General features: G+C 46.6%; 1 protein-coding gene across 2 annotated transcripts in view; it reads left to right on the top strand.

Moving 5' to 3' along the window:
* palld (palladin, cytoskeletal associated protein) overlaps window positions 1-24,147 on the top strand; it is a 373,397-nt gene that overhangs the window by 181,809 nt on the left and 167,441 nt on the right. The window lies entirely within an intron of this gene.

The raw sequence follows: 24,147 nt of genomic DNA, 5'->3' as shown, positions 1-24,147 counted from the left end.
CCGAAACAAGCTAAATGCCAGGATTTACTGAAGCTTATTCAATTGGCCTCTGTCTGTGGCAGCCTTCCGCCTCGTAAGATAATGGTTTGTGCCATGGGGGTCAACACTGTGTTCAACTGCGCGCTCATTTTATTTCAGTATGAAGGGTGTTTACAGGTTCCATCAGGAGCGGGGTGAAGGGTTGACTGAGTTCAGCAGCGAGAAAGCCAAACCAACTGACTTGTCATTTCGATTGTTGTTTCATTTAATACAGCCGCATCAACATGATCTGGCTCATTAACTATTCCATGTGACTTCCCTGCCTGTCAGCTAACAATTTAACTGCTCCTCCACTCTGGAATTATTGTGGTGCATGGCATTTATTCAAAGTGATCAGCAGCCAGGTATGCTCATTTGGCAAGATAGCAATAAACTGCTTTGAATGATCCAGCTTTTTTTGTGTGTGTGTGTCTATCGTGTGTGTGCGTGTGTGTGTGTGTGTGTGTCTGTGTGTGCGTGTGTGTGTGTGTCTGTGTGCGTGTATGTGTGTCTGTGTGCGTGTATGTGTGTCTGTGTGTGTGTGTCTGTGTGTGCGTGTGTGTGTGTGTGTGCAAGCATATGTATGTGTGTATGTTTGTCTGGGTCTGTGTGTGCATGCGTGCATGAATTTGTGTGTCCATCTGTGTGTTCATGCTTATGTGTGAGTATCTGTGTGGGTGTGCGCGTTCCTGCTCAGTGTGTTAGTGTGTGTTCATTGTCTGTGCTTCTTATTCCCACCTATATTCAATACACTGGAAACCTGTAAGGAGGGGAAAAAAATGCCTCAATGTTTGAACAACTCTGATTTCTTCCCTCGGGACTATTTCTGCTGGTTATCTATTGAGCCTCGTGATCAAACAACCATTGTCTTTCCTCGCTGCTTATCTCCCGAATGCAGCATAAATGGAAATCAGCCAGTAGACTGATGTTATCAGATATTTTGTTTAAGTTCTGGCATGGCCTGATATTCAAGAGTTGTTTAAGCAACATGAGCATAAATCAAAGTCACAGGCTTCAAACAAGGCATCAATAATGTGTTAAAAGAAATACACTTATACACCTTTCATAATCTCTGGATATCTCTAAATCTCTTTACAGCCATTAAAGTACATTTGAAATGCCATCACTTTTGTCAATTCTTTGAATGTAGTGCATGCGGCAGCCATTCTGTGCACAGCAAGATCCCACAAATGACAATGAAATAAATGGGGAGGTAATCTGATTTAGTTATATCAGTTGAGGGATGAATTTTAGCCATGATGGTGGTTAGAACTCCCCTATTTCTTGAGGGGGGGGAATACACCGGATCTCAGTTTAGCACCTCTAACAGTGCAGTGTTCCCTTAGTACCGCCAGCCTAGATTATATGTCCAAACCTCTCGAACGGGGCTTGAACCCGGAACCTTCTGACTCAGGCTTAATGGGCCACAGCTGACACGTGAGCAAGACTCTTGGATTAAGCTGGCGTCAAGAGTAAAACGATTTTTAGTTGGCGAGCCCCCGTCCCTCGCCTTTTTTGTTCAGTTCGAGATCTTGTCATAAAACGGTGGGATGATTGGTTGCTTCGAAGAGTGGGGTCTTGATACACTCCCTCGAGAGTTAATCCACCTTGATGCCTCACATTTTCCAGCAAAGCGGTAGGAGTGCAGTCGTGGTCTGTGGACAGCTGACAGGCCTTTCTGGGAACCTTGACCAAGGCCCGACCTATCGGCGCTTACTTCTGTAAAATCAAAATTATTTTGAATAAAAGGCTTAAGTTACCATGAAGGAACCCTACAGATGTGCCAATTACATTTTTGCGGTATTGCCACGCCTCAATGTTTCTCTTAGGGCCTTGTTGTTTTGTAATCTGGCTAGCATGAACCACCGGTGCATTTAACCCTCGCTCCATCTGAGGTATGATATGTTGGCTTCAAGGTGCTGTCCTGTTTTTGCAATGTTGTCCACACATTAAACGCTAGCCATGTTTGGTTAATTGGGAATCCAGTGCATTTCTGATTATCAAAGGAGTGAATGGTATAATCGTTTGGATATGTAATCTCAATACCTGGCTGGCACGGCATATGCTTGTGAACTTTAACCTCTCTGTGGCGTTTGTTGGTAAAATGGTAGGACAAAAAAGTAGAGTGTGCAAGGCCCTTTTAGCTGCTTGTGAGTTCTTTACTACCTTGGTTACTGAATTCTTGTAGATGTTTAATTTAATATACCCACATGAAGTACATTGTGTGAGCGTTTTAAGATGAACGGCAAATTCTGTCAGATGACAAACTCACTCCTTATCTATTCTTTTGCGATCTTCCAGCTTGTTTTTATTCATTATTCCCACAACCCCAACCTTCCTCATTTCCCTAGACATTCCCCATGAAGTGTCTTGATTAATACCTGGGTCTGAAGGATCTGCTCTAAACAGGGACAGTGGTTGCCTTGAGAGGTCTCCCTCCAAAGAGGTCCCTTCATTTAACTAATCACTCCCTACTGAATCTCGTGTAGGAGGTCTTGTGGCGCAGTAGGTAGTGTCCCTGCTTCTGAGCCAGAAGCTCAGCATTCATGTCCCACCCCAGGAAGGTGTGGCCATAACCTGGGCAAGAAGGTTTGAGTATCAACCAGCAAATCCTTCCAACACACGGCAATTGCAGGCAGTAAGAGTGGGAGAGATTCCTGGTCAGCCGTGCGGTGAAAAGAACCTTGGGGCCTCTACCATCACCGTCCAGACTGAAACATGTATCTAAAACGAGCAGAGTTGGGGGTTCCGAGTTTGACAGGGAGGGGGGAGGGTTGGGGGTCCGGGTTCAGGGGTGTGGTGTCCGAGGACAGGGGGGCGGGTTCAGAGGTCGGGGATGGAGGGGGGATGTTGGGGGGTGTGGGGGTGTCTGAAGGTGGGGGCTGGTGTCTGATGTCGGGGTGGGTTGGGGGTGGGGGGGGGGGCCGAGGTTGGTGGTGGTGTCCGAGGATTGGGGAGGGGGTGGTTTCCCAGGATGGGGGGGCGGTGTTGGGGGGGTCTGAGGTTGGCGGGGGGATAGTTGGAGGTCCAAGGTCGGAGTTGAGGGAGAATTGGCAGTCTGAGGTCAAGGGGGATGATGGGAGGAGTCCCGCGGGGGTGCTGGGATTCGGAGGTGTGAGGGGTAAGTAGGGGGTAAATGTACCTCGGGGTCAGTCTGGGTCTTTACTCAGTCGTTAAAAGAAGTTTCAATTCTGCAACTTTTTCTGGGTAACTAATGGAATAACGCTGGCAGAACCATCCAAAGTTTGTGATTTAAACCATATTTTCAGATGGTTCCCAGTGCAGCGCAAGAGTCCAAAGGAAGTGTGCACCCCTGGGCAATTGCCGTGCAAACCCTTGCCTGGGAACTTTCCAGAGGAATTCCCCAGTGCATCTTTGGGGTACCCCCCAAATCCGACACTGGGGAGCGTGGAAGTGACGGGCCATAGAACGTAGTGTCATCTCTGCATAGCTCCAAGATGTATAATATTCAGCAGGCTTTGTATACAGCAAATATACAATGACTTTTGGCCAAATGGCCTACTTCTGTGCTGATATCATAACCTTAGGGTAAACTACATTGAACAATTGTAAAGCTTTATTTTACTCTGATGTTCTACCAGATATTAGATTGGTAAGCACTCAGGAGGTCAGGCAGGAACTATAAGATAAAATCAGGGGTAACACTTCAGGTTGAAGATCGTTCATGAGAGCTCGTGTTATTTCAGTTCATGGGCTGTGTGATAACTCAGGCAATGCTTCAACTGTAATGTGGCCATGTGTAATATCTGAACAATCGAGTGGTACTTAAGCTCTGAATTTCATCCTGCTGTCCTTCTGCCTCACCAAAGAGTGGGAGGGGAAGAAAGGGAGTGGGCAAGATGGAGACGGGAGTGGGGAAGACAGGGAGGTAGAGAGATTCTAGGGAGGGTGGTGAGGGAAGGGAGAACTGGGGTACAGCAGGCTGGGGAGGAGAGGGAGGAGTGCAGAGGGGGGAGGGGACGGGAAGCTTGGTTGAGTGGGAAGGGAGGGGGGTGAGGATTGGGGAAGAAGGGGAAAGGCGTGCGGAGTGGGGGAGGAGTGTAGAGGAGTAGGTAAGGTGGAGGAGGGGAGAGCAGCATGAGGAAGAGGGGAGGGGATTCGGGGTGGGAGAGGTGTTGGGGAGCAGAGTACAAAGGGAGGAAGATGGGGCAGAGGTGTTGAGGGGGAGTGTGGAATGAGGAAGGTGGGGAGGGGAGCAGAGTGGGGGATATGCAGAGGGGGAAGATGGAGAGGGAAGTTGGGGAGAGGAGTATGGAGTGGGCAAGGTGGGGGGTGCGGTTAAGGAATGCCAAGGGGAAGGTAAAGAAAGGGAATTGGGGAGGGAAGTGTGGAGTAGGAAAATTGGAGAGGGAAATGGGTAAGGGGAGCACAGTGTACAGAGGGGTGAAGGTGGGAGAGGGGAGTGTGGGAGATGAGTGGGCATACATCAAGGGAAGATTTGGGAGGGGAGTGCAGAGGAGGGCTGATGGGGGAGGGGAGTAGGGAATGGTGGAATTTGGGTGCTAAGAGCTGGGCTGGCTGAGATTGGACCATCACTTTTGACAGTAAATAGATGTGCAAGTTCCAAAAAGACTTTGAGTTTAAAATCTGTAAAATAGAAAAATTGACTTGGGCGGGATTAAGGAACAATGGTTGTTTGATACGACAAGCTGATGCAAGTCCCTGATCATTGCGCTCACTCTCTCTAACATACACTCACTCACTGCACAATGCCTGCAGAGTGAAAGATTATCCACAGAATCTGTATCTAAAATGTACCCAAGGACCAGAGCTCCAGCCAGATAGATTCCCACTAACCTCTGCCGCTGGGACTGAGTTGCTTGTCATTCTCATCCCTTTAACAGAGGAAAATAATGTTTTTCTTTAAACAATATAAACAATGCAATTTAATATAACTTGACAACAAACTGGCAGTAATATTAAATGACCTGTCTGCTTGCACTCGGCGGTACATATTCGTACAGAAGGAGGCCATTCGGCCTATCAAGTGTGTGCCGTCTCTTCGGAAGAGCAATCCAATTAGTCCCATTCTCCTGCTCTTTGCCCATATCCCTGCAACTATTTTTTTCTTCAAATACTTAATTCTTCTGGCGGGCTATTTAATCTGTATCCACCACCCTATCAGGCCATGCATTCCAAATCCCAACCACTCTTCCTCATGTCAGACGAACATACAAAATAGGAGCAGCAGTAGGCCATTCAGCCCCTCGAGCCTGCTCCGCCATTCAATAAGACCATAGCTGATCGGTTTGTGTTTCAAATTCCACATTCCCATCTAACCCCGATAACTTTTGATTCCCTTGCCGAACAAGAATCTATCTACCTCTGCCTGAAAAATATTCAATATCCCGCCTCCACCACCTCCTGAGGCAGAGAGTTCCAAAGTCTCACAACCCTCTGAGAGAACAAATTTCTCCTCATCTCGGTCCTAAAAGGGCAACCCCTAATTTTAACACAATGCCCCCTAGCTCTGGACTCACCCACTAGGGGAAGCATCTTTTCCAGGTCCACCTTGTCAAGGACGTTCAGGATCTTGTATACTTCAATCAGGTCACCCCTCACTCTTCTAAACTCCAGTGGAAACAAGCCCAGTCTGTCCAACCTTTCCTCATAACACAACCCACTCATTCCAGGTATCAATCCTGTAAACCACTTCTGAACCACCTCCAATGCATTTACATCCCTCCTTAGATAAGGAGACCAAAACTGACGCTTTTGTCAACGTATGCCCTTTGGTTATTCACCGTTCAGGCAATGTAAACAATTTTTTCTCATTTATGCTATCTAAACCTTAATGATTTTTCAACACCAATATCGAATCTCTGCTTAACATTGTCACCTGGAAGGAGAAAAACCCCAACTTATCCAGTCTATCCACAATTCCTCATCCCTGGTAGTAATGTTTGAGGTGGTGGCACAGTGTCAGTGGGTGAGTAATCCAGAAGCTGAGGCTAATGCTCTGGGGGCAAGGTTTCAAATCCCACAAAGGCAGCCGGTGATTTTAAATTTGATTAATACATCTGGAATATAAAGCTAGTGTCAGTAATTATGACCATCATCGATTGTTGTAAAAACCCATCTGGTTCACTAATTTCCTTTAGGGAAGGAGATCTGCTATCCTTGCCTGATCTAACCTTCATTTGACTCAAGCCCCATAGCAATGTGGCTGACGCTTAACTGCCCCCTTGAGTGACCCAGTAAGCCACTGAGTGCAAGGGCAATTAGGGATGGGAAACAAATGCTGGCCTTACCAGTACCACCCATATCCCATGAAAGAATAAAGGGAAAAAAATCCAACAAATCTCTTCTGTAACTGATGGAATCCCATAAAACGAGTTGTTTATTCACCGGACCTAATTGGTACCTTTGACTTGCTGAGGACATCTTATTTTGAAATTCTATGTGTGCCTTCATTCCCAACCCCCTTACTCCCCCCTCCCCCACAGCCCCCAATCTCCACTGTTCATAGCCCCAAAGAAAGACAGGCCAGCTGGCCAGTTTAGGTCATTCAGATTGGAAATGTTTTACAAGTAAACTTTAGCAATCCAGAAGAGATAGATCCAAAGTTTAATTTTGATTGATGATGTGCTGGTGGATGATAGAACATTAGGGCACCATGCCAAAGGATCCATTTACAAACATAGAAAACAAACTCCAGCCGCAGTAAATGGACGAAAGGGGCCTTGCACAAGTACCTTAAAACTAGTTCCATGTGCAAGTGCCTTAAAACTAGACCCCTGTACAGTGCCTTGAAACTAGGGCCGTGTACAATTACCTTAAAACTAGGGCCGTGTACAATTACCTTAAAACTAGGGCCGTGTATAAGTGCCTTAAAACTAGGCTCGTGTACAAGTGCCTTAAAACTAGGCTCGTGTACAAGTGCCTTAAAACTAGGCTCGTGTACAAGTGCCTTAAAAGTAGGGCCGTGTACAAGTGCCTTCGGATTGGGCCTGTGTACAAAAAACTAAATACGAGGGCCTATGTACGTACCTGACAACTGGGCACTTTTACATGGTACCCAGGTTGGTTGTAAAGAGTTGCCTGATGTCTGCAGTGAATGATTTTTGTTTCAGACTCTGCTGGTCCTATCGATTCCCCCTAACTTCCCTCTCTCACTCTCCATGTGAAGGTTATGTCGATCTTTCCAAACACTTCAGTTGTGTCTGTTTAATGTATGATGGGACATGTATGCAACCCATCGGCACACATACACACTCAAACGCACACGCACTCACACACTGTCACCCAAGGCTTTATAGTTCAGGCACTTACTCCGGTTGTAAATGTACCCCGTCAACTCTCGAATGGAATGTGTATTTGGACGAAGACCATGATGACTTTAAACTTGAGAAAAGCTCCAGATGGTATTAGTTTTCAGCAGTGGGATTGCTTTGAGGGCTGGATTATGAAATGAGTGCAATATTTGTTCCAGTGCTGGAGTCTGTGAATATTCACACTTGCTCTCATTTTTTCTTAGCTTCTTGGATCTCTTTACCGGACTAACTGCTTGACCTGTGTACAAGGCTGGGGATTGAAATAATGATGAATGTAGGGAGTATCCGCTTACCCATTAGAGCTACCTTCTATTATCCAGTGCCCTTCAATGACAACAGATTGCATTGAAGATAGGAAAACTTATAGGAATAGTGAAACATAGAAACTAGGAGCAGGAGTAGGCCATTCGGCCCTTCGAGCCTGTTCCGCCATTCAATATGATCACGGCTGATCATCGAACTCAATAGCCTGCTCTCACTTACTCCCCATATCCTTTGATCCCTTTCGCCACAAGAGCTATATCTAACTCCTTCTTGAAAACATACAATGTTTTTGGCTTCAACTACTTTCTGTGGTAGCAAATTCCACAAGCTCATCACTCTCTGGGTGAAGAAATTTCTCCTAATTTCAGTCCTAAGTGGTCTACCCTGTATCCTCAGACTGTAACCCCTGGTTCTGGACTCCCCCACCATCGGAAACATCCTTCCTGCATCTACCCTGTCTAGTCCTGTTAGAATTTTATAGGTTTCTGTGAGATCCCCCCTCATTCTTCTGAACTCCAGCGAATATAATCCTAATCGACTCAATCTGTCCTCATATGTTAGTCCCAGGAATCAGTCTGGTAAACCTTTGCTGCACTCCATCTATAGCAAGAACATCATTTCTCAGATAAGGAGATCAAAATTACACACGCTATTCCAGGCGGGGTCTCACCAAGGCCCTATATAATTGCAGCAAGACATCCCTGCTCCTGTACTTGAATCCTCTCGCTATGAAGGCCAACATACCATTTGCCTTCTTTACCGCCTGCTGCACCTGCATGCTTACCTTCAGCGACTGGTGTACAAGGACACCCTAGTCTCGTTGCACCTTCCCCTCTCGCAATTTATAGCCATTCAGATAATCTGCCTTCCTGTTTTTGCTACCAAAGTGGATAACCTCACATTTATCCACATTATACTGCATCTGCCATGCATTTGCCCACTCACTCAGCTTGTCCAAATCACACTGAAGCATCTCTGCATCCTCATCACAGCTCACCCACCCACCCAGCTTTGTGTCATCTACAAATTTGGAGATATTACATTTAATTCTCTCATCTAAATCATTAATATATATTGTGAATAGCTGGGGTCCCAGCACCGATCCCTGCGGTACCCCACTAGTCACTGCCTGACATTCAGAAAAAGACCCGTTTATTCCTACCCTTTGTTTCCTGTCTTCCAACCAGTTTTCTATCCATCTCATTAAACTACCCCCAATCCCATGCGCATTAGTTTTACACGCTAATCTCTTATGTGGGACTTTGTTGAAAACCTTCTGAAAGTCCAAATAAACCATATCTACTGGCTCCCCCTCATCAACTCTACTAATTACATCCTCAAAAAATTCCAGTAGATTTGGCAAGCATGATTTCCCTTCCATGAATCCATGCTGACTCTGTCCGATTCTGCCACTGTTTCCCAAGTGCTCAGCTATTAAATCTTTTATAATGGACTCTAGAGTTTTCCCCACTACCGACGTCAGGCTGACTGGTCTATAATTCCCTGTTTTCTCTCTACCTCCCTTTTTAAATAGTGGGGTTACATTAGCTACCCTCCAATCTGTAGGAACTGTTCCAGAGTTTATAGAATTTGGGAAGATGACCACCAATGCATCCACTATTTCTAGGGCCACTTCCTTAAGTACTCCCAACTCTCTATATTCTGCTTTTAGGACCTCATCCCATATTTACCTATGTCGTTTGCACCAATGTGTACCACGACCACTGGCTGTTCACGCTTCCCCTTCAGAAAGTCCTCTAGTTGCTCTGAGACATCCTTGACCCTAGCACCAGGGAGGCAACATACCATCCTGGAGTCTCATTTGCAGCCGCAGAAATGCCTATCTATTCCCCTTACAATTGAATCCTCTATAACTATTGCATTCCTACACTTTTTACTCCTCCCCTGTGCAGCAGAGCCAACCGTGGTGCAACGAATTGGGCTGTTCCTGCTTTCCCCTGAGAGGCCATTCCCCTCAACAATATCCAAAGCGGTATTTCTGTTTTGCAGGGGAATAGCCACAGGAGATTCCTGCACTGCCTGCCTAGTCCTCTTGCTCTGCCTGTTGGTCACCCATTCCCTACCTGTCTGTGGACTCTTAGCCTGCGGTGTGACCACCTCTCTATATGTGCTATCCATGATTCTCTCTGCCTCGCAGATGCTCCACAGTGTCCCCAGCCGCCACTCCAGCTTCGAAGCCTGGACTTCTGGGAGCTGCAGCTAGAGACACTTACTGCACACATGCTGGCCCTGGGCACTGGAAATGTTCCCGACTTCCCACACACAGCAGGAGGAGCACACCATGGCTTTGAGCTCTCCTGCCATGACTTACCACTTTAAATTAAATTAAACCTTTTGGAAGGTGCTTAATATCAAATATCAATTACTCTAGGGCCCTTCTTCCCTGCTCCTCGTTGTTACAGAAAATAGCCCTTACAAATGATAAACCACAAAATAAGACCTTAAAAACTATAAACCATAAAAGTAGTAAATACTTACCCGACCGTACTCACGGCACTCAAAGGATCACCTTGTTCCTTTTTCACCGATCTCTCTCAGTCACCAAACTCCAACTTAAACAGTCTCCTGCAGCCCAAAGCAGCACTCCAGTGCAGACCAATCTATAGTGCAATAGGACTTCCAAAATCACTTTACAGTCTTTTTTTTATTCTTTCACGGATTGTTGTAATATCCCTTTAAGGGATAGATACATGACATCACTAGAAGGGAAGTGTGTCATGTGATCCGGTCTTAGTTTCACTTATTCTTGTGAGCAGAGCATAAACACATAAAGCTCTGCTACTTATGTCTTCAAGGACATTTATGCATACTGATGCATAAATACCAAATTCACCTATGTATAAATTAGGGCAGATTATCAAAACCTTGGTCAAAGAGGTAGGTTTTAAGGAGCATCTAAAAGGAAGGGAGAGAGTTAGAGAGATGGAGAGGCTTAAGGAGGGAATTTCAGAGTATAGGGCCTACGCAGCTACTGGCACAACTAGTTGGACACCAGAGATGAAGAGAATAGTTAGGAGATAGTGACCAAATTTGTGGTCAAAAGAATCAATTTTGAGAGGGATCTTCCAAAATTTCTTCATTCTTTCATAAGATGTGGACATCGCTGTCAGGGCCAGTATTTGTTGGCCATCCCTAATTGTTCTTGAACTGAGTGGCTTGGACTATTTCAAAGGTCACATAAGAGTCAACAATGCTACTGTGGGCCTGAAGTCAAGGATGGCAGATTTCCGACCCTAATGGGCATTAGTGAATCAGATGGGTTGTTTTTTTATAACAACAACCATTACTGAGACCAGCTATTTTCTTTATACATAGTCCAGATTTATTAACTGAATTTAAACTCCACCAGCTGCTGGTTATGAGATCTGAATCCATGTCCCAAGAGCATTGGCCTGGGCCTCTGGATTGCTAGTCTAGTTACAATTATGCCTCCATCTCCCCAAAGCAAAAGCGGTGGAGGGGGTTTAGGAAGAGAATCCCAGGGTTTCAGTCTGTGACAATCAAAGGGCTTGGGATAGGTGTTAGAGTGGGCAAGGGGAATGGGTAAGAGTAGAGAATAGTGCACTGAAAGTCAGTCAGAAGAACAGACAGTATGAGTTGGTACTGTAGGGCTGGGCAAGGTTGCAGAAGTAGAGTAGATCCAGGGGGTAGATTAACTAAGGAACAGGATTCTGTCATCAGTGCACTGTAAGAATGAGGAGCAAATGAAGCTTACGACTGAGCAAGGCTTGGTGCAGGCAGTAAACGTCTAGATGTGGCAGGGTGTGTGTAAAGCATGGCTCAGTGAAAAGAGAGTTAGACAATTCGTGCTTGGATTTCATAAGGGAGGAGGGCTTTGGTGGAATAAGAGGAGGCTGAAGGGTGGCCTATTTGAAGTGTATCAAACTGAGGGTGGATAGAAAGGCCCTATTCCCATTTGGTTGAGGAGGTCTGTAACCAGGGGGCACATATTTAAGATAGCAGCTGGGAGGTTTGGAGGCAGTTTGAGGGAAAACCTTTCATTCAGAGGGTGCTGCCTGAAAGGGGGTAGAGGTAGAAAACCTCATCACATTTAAAAATCACTTAGAGCCACTTGAAGAGCTGTAACCTACAAGCTGTGACCTACCAAGAGTTGGAAAGTGCAAATAGGCTGGAAGGCTACTTCTCAGTCTGCATGGTGGTGATTTGAGCCTTTAGATCTAGACTTTTTCTTCAAATTGAAGAATAATAAAATCTTACACCTCCACTTGAGAGGGCAGACGGGCCTTCAGTTTGAGATCTCTGAGACAGTGCCTCTGACAGTGCAGCACTCCTTCATGAGCCAGAGGAGCGTGTGCCACCACTGGACCATGACTGGTTTAATATTTATGGTTGAGCTGAGACCTTGGGCTGCATTTTCTGGTCGGCGAGCAGGGGCGGGGCCCACTCGCCGACGCGTAAAATGATGCAGGGTGACGTCGGGTGGAACTCCAAGTCAGATGCGCGTCCACCCACCTGTCAACGGCCTATTAAGGCCATTGAGAAAGTAATTGAAGTCATTAGTGCCCCTGCCCGTCCGACCATAAGGTTGGCGGGCAGGCCTGGAGCCCTGGCAGGCATTAGAAAAAGTATCAAACCTCATCCACGGGCGGGATGAGATTTCATAAGGAATTTTAAAATTTCAGAGCGTGTTAAAATAAAAGTTATGGACATGTCCCAACTCCCGTGACAAAGTCACATGAGGGGACATGGCAGCAAAATTTTTTTCCTCATCTTTATTTAAAGCCTCAAGTCTGAGCCAATCTCCCTGAGGCAGCACTTTGCAGGGTTGGCGGGCAAGGGGGAGCTTACAATCAGCTGCCATGGAAGTGGCAACATCCCCATTGCCTACCCGCCTCTGCTGGTATTTTACCAGCAGGTGGGGAAGGCATTGGATGGCCCGCCCAGCCTTGGGCCAGTTGAGAGCCTTAAAGTGGAAAGTAGTCACCAAAGTGTATACAGTGTATGGTGGGTGAATGCGCATGGAAGTGCCCTAGCTTGGCATGGGCAGCATGAAGGACCATAGGAGGTGAGCGGACTCCACTGATTGGAGTCATGCCTGGCACAAAGGAAGATGGCTGTGGTTGTTGGAGGTCAGTCATCTCAGCTCCAGGACATCGCTGCAGGAGTTCCTCAGGGTAGTGTCCTCGGCCCAACCACCTTCAGCTGCTTTATCAATGACCTTCCTTCCATCATAGGGTCAGAAGTGGGGATGTTTGCTGATGATTGCACAATGTTCAGCACCATTCGCAACTCCTCAGATACTGAAGCAGCCCATGTCCAAATGCAGCAAGACCTGGACAATATCCAGACTTGGGCTGACAAGTAGCAAGTAACATTCGCACCACACAAGGGTCAGGCAATGACCATCTCCAACAAGAGATAATCTAACCATCACCCCTTGACGTTCAATGGCATTGCCATCACTGAATCCCCCACTATCAACATCCTGGGGGTTACCATTTACCAGAAACTGAACTGGACTAGCCATATAAATACTGTGGCTACAAGAACAGGTCAGAGGCTAGGAATCCTGCAATGAGTAACTAACCTCCTGACTCCCCAAAGCCTGTCCACCATCAACAAAACACAAGTCAAGAGTGTGATGGAATACTCCCCACTTACCTGGATGAGTGCAGCTCCCACAACACTCAAGAAGCTTGACATCATCCAGGACACAGCAGCCCGCTTGATTGGCACCACATCTACAAACATTCATCCCCTCCACCACCGACGCACAGTGGCAGCAGTGTGTACCATCTACAAGATGCACTGCAGGAATTCAACAAGGCTCCTTAGACAGCACCTTCCAAACCCACAACCACTACCATCTAGAATGACAAGGGCAGCAGATAGATGGGAACACCACCTCCTGGAAGTTCCCCTCCAAGTCACTCACCATCGTGACTTGGAAATATATTGTTCCTTCACCGTCGCTGGGTCAAAATCCTGGAACTCCCTCCCTAACAGCACTGTGAGTGTACCTACACCACGTGGACTGCAGTGGTTCAAGAAGGCAGCTCACCACCACCTTCTCACGGGCAACTAGGGATGAGTAATAAATGCTGGCCCAGCCAGCGAAGCCCACATCCCGTGAATGAATAAAAAAATGTTTTTTTAAGTACCTTGGCATGGGGGCATGAGGGGCCATGTGGGATGTGTCAAGGTATGAGGACAACATTTTGCACTTACCTTTCAAAAGGTTCCCTCGTGCAGACTGTGGTTCATGATACCTCTGAGGTACCATGAACCACAGCTCTTTGAAAAGCTGGCCCAACTGCATGAAAATTACAGAGGACTAGGACATGCCTATCCCCACTCCAGAGCCAGCCAGGTCAGGAGTGCAGGGTGCGGGCTTATGGCCCAAACCCACCCACACCCTGAAAAGGCACTCCTGGAAAATCCGAAACCCCGGGAATGTGGTCGGGAGTTCCAAATCGGGGCCTCGCCACCATTTTCCCACCTCCACCAAGTCTCCCCGACTCCTTGAAAATCCAGCCCCATATTTCCTTTTGCGGCTTGGTGTCACACTTTGTTTCATGATGCTCCTGCGAAGCACCTATGGATGTTTCATAATATCTGAAAAATTCTGTGTGAGTACAAGCTGTTGATAATAGTGGCAATTTTTTAATTTGGGGAGTATGGTGTGACTGACAAGGTCAGCATCCCCAACTACTCTCGAGAAGGTGATGGTGAGGCAACCTAAATGGCCTCAATCCTTTGCAGCGGTTTCCTGAATACAGCCGGAGTTCCTCGCTCGGCCATTTCAGAGGGCGGTTAAGAGCCAACCACATTGTTGTGGGTCTGGAGTCACATGTAGGCCAGACCAGGTAAGTACGGCAGATTTCCTTCCCTAAGGGGTGGTTCTTTTTTTAGAAAAAAACAACAAACCACTAGTTTCAAGGTCGCCATTACTGTGACCAACTTTTTACTTGCAGTATTATTTTATTAACTGAGGTCAAATTCCCAACTGCTGTGATTGTGGCAGGAGGGTGCAGGATTTGAACTCATGTCTCTGGAGCATTAGTCCAGTAACATTACCGTTATGCTACCATCATCTTCTTCTTTGTGGCAGTGCCTGGGAATCGAGGATGACTTGCTTCCATTCCGGTTCGATGGCTTCTGAGGTGGCTGACAAGTCCAATTCACAATCTGCAGACTCTGTCATAATCGCCATCTCGCCCCAATTCTTATTTCCACAGAAATTGATAGAAGTAAAAATGGAGAGAGATGCAAAAACGTCTCCTTAATAATGTGTTTTATACTTTGAAGCAAAGCTGTGATCTATCTGCACAGTGATACCACTGTACGCTGCTGTGGGATTGGCACCCAGTGCATACCAACAACTTGCCCTTATTGCGCCTTTAATGCAGCTAGAAATTCCCCGAGGCACTCCAGGTAAAAGTTAAAATACCGCTCCCCTTGAGAGGTTTGAGATTTAGACTCAAGCGGGATTCGGAGTGGCTGGCTTTACAGACAGAAATAAGCGATTACTAAAGCCAGCACAGACGGCCAGATTGTACTGCAATCAGTGAAAAATGCAAGTGGTAAAATGAGCTTCCTGCTGTCTCTGGGTGTGAACAACTTTCACCTTACTGTATCATCCTCAGGATGCTAGGCCAGCCCTCTCCGCCCAGGGAAGGTTAGTGAACACACACTCACCCCTGAACCCCTGACGTGTCACTGCAGTTATCATTCCCAATGAGATCATTCCCTCCCTCCTGAGCAAAGCCTATGTAGGGCTGTGTGTGTCGGGGCCGGGGGAGTGGGGTGGTGGGGGTTGGTGGGGTGGTGGCAGGAAGAGTGTGCAGAGCTCCTTTCACCACCTCCATTTGGAATAAAAGGAAAATGATGTCCTTCAGTTCAGTTAGAAATTCCCAAGGCTGAGTTTTTAAACTGAAACCTTAGCTGTGACTCTTGCCTGTCAGGTCACCACCCACTCAATAAATCCTACTCCATGTGCCCCTGAGCTAAACTTCTCAAACAGCAGGCCCGAAACTAGAAATGAAATGGAGGTCAAGTCATACAAAACTGTTTAATAGTGACGAAGTTCATGAATGTTTTAATGACCAATGATAGTTTACAAACACTTCCATCAGGAAATTTAACAATCTTAATTCTAAAGGCTTTTGACTATTCCAAAACCCTCTAGGCTGACCTCCCACTTTGTATCCTCCACAAACTTGAGGCCATCCAAAACCCTACTGCCCATGCCCTAACTTGCTGTAAGTCCCAGGTACCCACCTCCCCTCTGCTCGCTAATCTACATTGGCGCCCGGTCAAGCCCTCGATTTTAAAATTCTCATCGTCATGGTCTTAAACCTCCTGTTTTTTTAAAATTCGTTCACAGCAACTTGCATTTCTCAACATTGTGAAACATCACGAGGTACCTCACAGTTGTGTTATCAAACTTTGACGCTGAGCCCTGGGAGGAGGTCTTAGGAGAGGTGACCAAGTGTTTATCCAAAGAGATATGAATTAAGGAACCTCAGCAAAAAAGGAGAGAGAGAGGTGGAGAGGTTTACGCCGGGAATTCTACAGCTCAGGGCTCAGGCAGCTGAAGCCATAGGGTTGCCAGCCCTCCAGGACTGGCCTGGAGTCTCCAGGAATTGAAGATTAAACTCCAGGATGCAGCCATGTGCAACACTGGAGAAAAATCACCCGGACAATAAAAAAAAGAGTGCTTTTCTTTTTCTTGAACGTTTCTCTTTACTAGAGATAAAAATGTTGAAATTGGGGGGAAAAAAGAGGCTGTTCGGTTGACAATCAAGTGTCATCCAAATGAGTAAAAGTCTTTTTGCTTTCCAATTGGTGCAGGAAGGCAGACAGATGGATGTGTTAGCCAAATAATGGCTGGAGCTGGGTGGGGCAAGTCATGTGGTGAAACCCCCAGGAGCACACTTAATCACAGGTGGCAGTGCCGGCTGGCAATAATGGAACAATGAAAACCAGGGATGCGCAAGAGTCCGGCATTAAGGATACGGAAGGGCCAAGTTTATGGATCTTGTCCTCAGTATTTACCCCTGAAAGCCCTGGCATTATTCACAGCTTTAGTATGTTTGTATGACTGCATCAGAAGTTTCTGGATCTGGCCCAACTGGCTTCAGCACCCAACTATGAGAGTGCTGTGTTGTGGGAGGTGCCATCTTTTAAATGAGGCGTTAAATTGAGGCCCCGCCCGCCTCTTTCTGGGGCAGGTGCCAATGGTCCGATTGCACTCTTTAGAAAAGAGCAAGTTCAGTTCTCCCGGTGCCATGCTCAAGGTTTCTCCTTCAACGAACACCACCAAAAAATAAAACAGATTGACTGGTCATTGGCCTTATTCCCTGCTGTCAGGACCTTGACATGGGCATGGCAGCGACTGCGCTTCAGCAGTAATTCCTTGATAGCCGGCTGCTTTTGGATGCCCCAAGAATGTGATAAGTGCCATCGAGGTATTCTTCTCTTCCTAATTGTGCAGGCCCCAGTTTCACACTATCAGCAATGAGCAGGCTGAAGCTTTCAGGCAGAACCTACGCCAGGAGTGGAAACCATTCTCCTGACGTTGAACAAATACTTGGAGTTAGACGGTCCCAGGAAATGACAGCATTACTGGAAGACCATCGAGCAGGACAGCTGGGGCCAGTTTCTAACCTCTGTGTGAGCAGAGGGCAGATTAACGCATCACACAAGCATCAGCTTTCTATCATTCTCAGTGTTTGTTGCAGACACTCATTTAGTCATACAGACCCTGTATGTCTGATGTATAAACAAACACTTGGCCATTGAGAGTGGGCACAATTAATGTATTTTGCTTCACGAGTTGAACGTTGTGACTTCTTGCTATAAACTTTATTTCCGAGATTCCTTCGTGTAAATTTTAACTTTGGACAATCGATCCAGGCCGGTAGCCACCATCCCCCACCAAGATTTCTGCCCTCCACAAATTCCCGATTTTCATCATTCCATTACTGACAGTCCTGCCTTCAGCTGCCTAGGCCCCAAGTTCTAGAGTTCCCTCCCTAAAACTCTTTGCCCCTTTACCTCTGTCTCCTCCTTTGCGACAGTCGGAACCTAGGTCTTCAGACAAGCACCTGTCCCACTGCCTCCTTATGTGGTTCTGTGTCAAATTTTGTTTGATAACTCTCCTGCGAAATGCCTTGGGTCGTTTTACTGCAGTTAGAAGCACTATATAAAGGCAAGTTGTTGTTGATAACATAAAGCAGGTGACAGCACATTGGCAGCCTGCGTTACATCTTCCCCCAGTTTGTATTTCCGTGAGGTTCCAACTTTCAAAAGGGCTGCCCTTTAAGGTGAATATAAAAGATCCCGTAAACACTTTTGTTTGAAAAAGAGCAGGGGAGTTCTTCCTGGTGGCCTAGCCAATATTTATCTCTTACCCAACATCACCACAAGACAGATTATCTGGTCACTCCACTGCTATTTTTCTTTGGGTTTTTTTAAAAAATTAATTCGTGGGATGTTAATTTGGCTAGCACTTTTTTTAAAAAGAATTGACCACATTGCTGTGGGTGCAGAGTCACATGGAGGCCAGACCAGGGAAGGATGGCAGATTTCCTACCCTAAAGGGCATTAGTAAACCAGATGGGTTTTCCCAAACAATCAGCAATGGTCATCACCAGACCTTTTATTGAATTCAAAGTTCACCATCAACACTGGTGGGATTTGAACCCAGGGTCTCTAGAATACTAGTCCAGTGAAAATACCACAATGCCACCACACCACCTCCCTTTCTGGCATTATGATGTACTTCATTGGCTGTAAAGAGCTTTGAGACATCCTAAGGTTATGGGAGACCTCGAGGGCGCCTCAAAACGGAGGCGCCCCCAGAAACATAAACCTAAACTATAATTTCAGAGGGACCAAACAAACAGGCCCCTTCGGCATCAGCAGCTTAGGCCAAGAGTGTGGCCTTTTCTGCTGGCAACCCCCACTTTGTGGGTGGTGAAGCCTCTGGCTTCAATGGTTCTCCAACCTGCTGCTGGGAATCTGCCTTCATTAATGTCTGTGGGCCCTCTAAATAGTCCCTAATTGGTGCCTTAATTATTTAAATTGGCTGCCATCTCACATTCTGGCCCACTTCTGGGAAACTTCCTCGGTGGCGGGAATGCATCGGGGAGGTATCCCAATGTGGCTCCCTGCTATTTTCCCACCACCCTGCGGCCAGGACCGTGATCTAGGATTTATTGAGCCTCCGTTAATGCTGGCTGGATCTGATGACTGTGAGCACATCTGGAGCATTGTGGGCAAGGAGCCTTCAGTTCATCCCCAATCTCAATGTGGACCTCCCTAGCACCAGAGGCACTCTGCTGCATCATGCCAACCCTAAACCTCCAGGCACATGTTACGGACAAAGCAGGACCACTTCCTTCCGGCGGTGCTTGGCTTCTTTCGTAGTTGAAGGGACAGCTGTTGTTTAAAATATTTAGAGGAATTGAACAAGGGACAAGAAAGACTTGCAGGTGTGATGTGCTTCCCGGAAAGATCGAATAGCCTGGGTGTCCTTTATCTAGAAAGGAGAAAGCTGAGGGGTGAGTTAATACAGGTCTTTAAGATTGTGCAGGATAGACGTAGAGATGTTTCCACTTGTGGAGGAGGCCAGAATTAGAGATCTGAAAGAAAGCTCACCACTAATTGGGAATCCCCAACAGGGAACTCAGGAGAAATTTGTTTAACCAGAGAGTGGTGAGGAAGTGAAACTCGCGATCACAAAGAGTAGTTGAGGGGAATACATAGAGGCATGGAGAACCAGAGGGCACCGATTGAAGGTGATTACGAAAGGGGCAATGGCAACATGAGGAAACACGATTTTACGCCGTGAGTGGTTAGGATCTAGAATGCACTGCCTGAGAGTGCCGTGGAGGCCGATTCAATCGTGGCTTTCATTATCTGACAAGAAACCTTTTATAAAGGTTGGCCATGGGGAAAAGAGGGGGGAGCGGGACTAGGTGAGTTGCTCTAACAGCCAGCATGGACACAACAGGTTAAGTGGCCTCTTCCTGTGCAGTAACCATTCTACAGGTTGAGTTTAATGCAGCATGTTAAGGTGGGGAAAGATGGCAGCTGAGTCCACTTAAATCGTGAGAGAGGCCCCGTGCCAGTCTCCCAGCAACTAAACTCTCCCGACTATGTCAGAGGCTGAAGGGACTGACATGGGATTCCCAGTCACTGGCAGCAAGACGTCAATTAGGTTCATTCAGGAACCAATTGATTACCCATTATCCCTGAGCCCACCACAATTTAGTGGTGTCAGGATTAAATGGAGGGCGTACGGCTTTTCCAGGAGGTCCCCATAGTCAGGTGTCAAGATTTCCAGAGCCCCTGCCCTTGCCTCCAACTCTTACAACCCCCCACCATGTGACCCCCCCCCCCACCCCCCCCCAACCACCGACCCACGATTTCCCGCTGGCCAGCCAATTAACGGGCAGCCAGTGTGAAGGGTGCTCTGAAATGCCCAGCGCCGCCAGGGTGGGGTGGGGGGTGGGGGGGGGGGAGTGCAGGAGGTAGGCGGGTACCGAAGTCAGCGCGGGGAGGGGAGGGTGGCATGAGGGGCCCCCCTGAAGGGCAGAGAGCTGCCTGAGGGAGCTGAAGAATTCAAAAGCCATCAATAAAGATTTGCAAACGCCAAATGAAATGTCCACACACCAGGATCAGTCACCTGAAACATGTGGCTGATGTAAATTCTGTCCAAACATTTTTATCTTTTTTTTAATTAAAATCAGAAACCTCATCCCGCCCTTGGATGAGGTTTCCTCAAAAAGGCAAAAGCCGCCTGGCCGATTCACCCACCCGCCAACTGTAATGTTGGACGGGCAACGAAAAATCACCGTTGACCACCGCGTCAATGGCCTTAGTCGGCCTCTTAATTGTCGGCGGGCGTGCTGTCGACTCTCGCGCACGGCTACCAACCGAAGTATCGCGCGAGTGCGCAGTGATGTCGGGACGCTCGCCCGATGTCATCACGTGCTATTTCACGCTCGAGCGGTCCAAGCGAAAAATCCTGCCCTCGTAGCGATATTTGTGGAGTTCAGCAGCCCGGTTTTCCTAGCTTTTCATAACCGGGTCTCAGGTATAAATCTGAGCGTTACTGTGATTCATCTTTCGCAAACTCTTGAACATAAAGAAAGGCTTGGCTGTATTTACAAAATATAAAATAATCAGTTCAGTTTGGACAGTAAATCATTTGTCCTTTTGTCTACAATCTGAGTTATGACTCACTGCTTTCCTCCCGTTGAGAAGCCGCAGTGAATTTACTTGTGGCTGAGTTCAGGAAAAGGAACACCAATGCAGGCAATATACCATGTAATCATTAATTGTAGTGACAGCATTAGGCACTCCCAGGTTTAAACACTAAGAAAGACTTGCAGTTATATAGCGTCTATCAGAAGCTCGGGGTCTGGTCTGCACTGCCAGTGAAGTACTGTTGAAGTGTAATCATTGTGATAGCGCAGAGATTGTGGCAGCCAAGTTGTTTGCACAGCAAACTGTAGACTTAAGCCGTTCGACAATTTAGAAACCCTGGAAGGAGGTGGTGATGAGGTTGTCAGGGTGCATGTGGAAACTGATGCTTATCTCCTGATGATGTTGCCAAGGGGGCGGCATGTAGATGAGAAAGAGGAAAAGGGCCCAGAATCAAACAGAGGAGGCTAGGAAGATCCTTGGGCACACTGGGGGTAAAGGAAGTGAATTCATGGTTCCAGCAACAATTAGATATATTAGTACAGAACCAGGTGAGTGCAGTCCCAATTAACTGGGCAGCAGTGGCGACGTACTGGAGGAGGAAGGTGTGGTCGACCATGTCAAAGACCATGTTATAGGTTGAGAAGGACAAGGAGGGATACTTCACCTATGTCACTGTAACACAGGATGTCGTTTGTGACTTTACTAAGAGCTGCTTCAGTATGGTGACAACTCACATCTTTCTCTAATTTCTCACCTCATGCCCTTCCTGAGCTTAGTTTGTCCTTGAGACCCACCTCCTGACCCCTTGACTGTATTCCCATTAAACTGTTGACCATTCAGCTCCCTCTCCTGGTCCCCACTTTAGGTGATATTGTTAGCGGTTCTCTTTCCTTAGGTGTTGTCCCTCTCCCATTTAAATTTGCATCATTATCCCTCTCCTCAAAAAAAAACTCTTGACCCCTCTGCCCTTGTAGACTTCCTCCCACTCTCCCCCATTCACCTCCCTTTCCTCTTCCATCTCCCTTGAACATGTTTTCACCCCCCAACTCCAAGCCCTTCTTTCCCAGAACTCCACGTTTGAATCCTTTCCATCAGTTAGGGCAGATTCAGGTAGGGTGGGGGGGTAGTCTTAGAGGAAGTTGGGGTTGCTAGGCTAGGAGACGGGAGGGAAGCATCAGAGGCAACTGAGCGGAGTTGTCCATGAAGAAGTCCAAGAAAGAAGTCCATGAGCTCCTTAAGCCCCTGAGTCTGAGAACATTTTTCTCTGGCCGGAACAACCTAATTTAATCATGGTCACAATTTGATTACCCAAGGAATGGGAATGTGCAGCACAGGGCACATGGCGCCTGTATCGCAAAATACATCCATTGTAGAAAAGAGTTTAAAATGACAGAATCATAAAATTGTACAGCACAGAGGGAAGCCATTCAGCCCATCGTGTCTGTGCCAGCTCTCTGGATGATCAATGCAAGTGGTGACATTCCCCCACCTTCTCCCCATAACCCTGCACATTCTCCTCATTTAGGTAATGATCCAATTCACTCATGAATGCCTCGATTGAACCTGGCTCCACCACATTCTCAGGCAGTGCATTTCAGATCCTAACCACTCGCTGCGTGAAAAAGTTTCTCCTCATGTCTCCATTGCTTCTTTTGCCAATTACCTCAAATATGCGGCCTCTGGTCCTCGATCCTTCGACCAATGGGAACAGTTTTTCCCTATCTACTCTGTCCAGGGCCCTCATGAATTTGAACACCTCTATCAAATCTATCTACTGAGAGGGCCATCAACCTAACCAGAAGCAAAGCAAGCCATAGGAAATGTGGCATTGTGGCTGGGCAGTCCCTTAGCAGGATTGCCAAATTATTTTAAGAATCTCAGCACTGCAATTGAATTAATGCAACCTTTATCAAATGAACCACTGATGATTTCGTTACGGGAATGCACAGTGTGTATTCTCCAATTATAATAACTGCTCAAGGGCATTTTCAGTCTAGAAATAGTTCATGTTTGATCCTTGTTGTAGTGCTGCCTTGTCGCCTGTTTGTAATAAAGCTGATCTGCACACAACTTTCTAAGCGGAAACATTAGGTTTATTTACAATATAGCCAGCAACTACGCAGGTGCTTTCAACTCCATCTCTATCTCTACACTGACTGTGGAGATAGCCCGCGCTGCTAACACATTGGTTTACACAGATCATGTGATCTTACTTCACAGGACTATTATTAAAGGTACATTCCAACATTTAACAAAACCACAATTACCACATCCCTCCCCCTTTAACATTACTGTACACATTGTACTTACAGGTATGTTTATCTCATAACAGTATAATATTTACACAGGTCATGAAATTTACACGTTCAGTCTTTCAGGTGGTTTCCTGATTCACATGGATCCTCACAGCTCCATGACTTCAGCTTCTTTTTCAGGAACCACATTCTCTGGAACTGCATGAACATCAGGTACCTCGGTGGGCACTTGCAGTTCAGTGTCTTCCACTCTGATAGAGACATCAGACATGTCAGTCCTTGGTTGAATATCTTCAACAGGCAACACTGGTTCAGTAATGGTTACAGGTGGAACCAAATTTTGTCGTGGTATCTCTCTTTTTCTTAAATGATTCACATGCTTATGGGTGATCCAGCCTTCCACTTCCATGTTGTATGATAATGGTCCGGTCACTGAACTTACTTTACCCGGTAACAAATTCAGTCGTCCACCGAAATTCTCCGCATACATTGCATCTCCAACAGTAAATTGTCTCTCACGGCTATGCAAATCATGTGTAGCTTTTTGGGTTCCTTGACTTTTCTCCACCTTCCCCTCCAAATTTGGGAATATTAGTCTCAGATGGCGTCTCATCAATAATTTTGTAGGTGTTGCTCCTGTCGTCAAGTGGGGCGGGGAGGGGGGGTCATTCTGTAGTGGAATAGAAAGTGTGCAAGCTTGGTCTCCAACCAATCACCTGTTAACTTCTTCATATTTGTCTACAGCATCTAGAATTCTTTCCTGATAAGGCCTTGGAAGTAACTTGTACCTCTTTGAGTTTATCTTCAGCATCATCATCCACCAAACCATTGTGAGGGATAATATCAAAGTAGGCACAGTTCAGTAATTTGTTTATAGACTCCTTTGAGTGTTTATAGGTGCTACGAGCCACCATTTTATTATCCTTTCAGAAACTTCTTCCTTTTTGACTTCTTCTTTCTACCACAGAGTTTAGTCTCGTCCTTCATTTTGACTTCACTGTTGGCCAGACTTCTCTCAGGTGAAATCTCAACTTGTCTTAATTCAGTAGCTGAGTCTCCCAAAACCACTCGGAAAGCTGTCCGATTTTTGTTTTCAAAGCCTCTTTTGGCTTCAT

Source organism: Carcharodon carcharias, chromosome 4 (assembly GCF_017639515.1).
Source record: "Carcharodon carcharias isolate sCarCar2 chromosome 4, sCarCar2.pri, whole genome shotgun sequence".
Classification (NCBI taxonomy): Eukaryota; Metazoa; Chordata; class Chondrichthyes; order Lamniformes; family Lamnidae; genus Carcharodon; species Carcharodon carcharias.
Note: the sequence above shows the minus strand (reverse complement) of the source record. Positions and strands in the feature narration are given on the sequence as shown.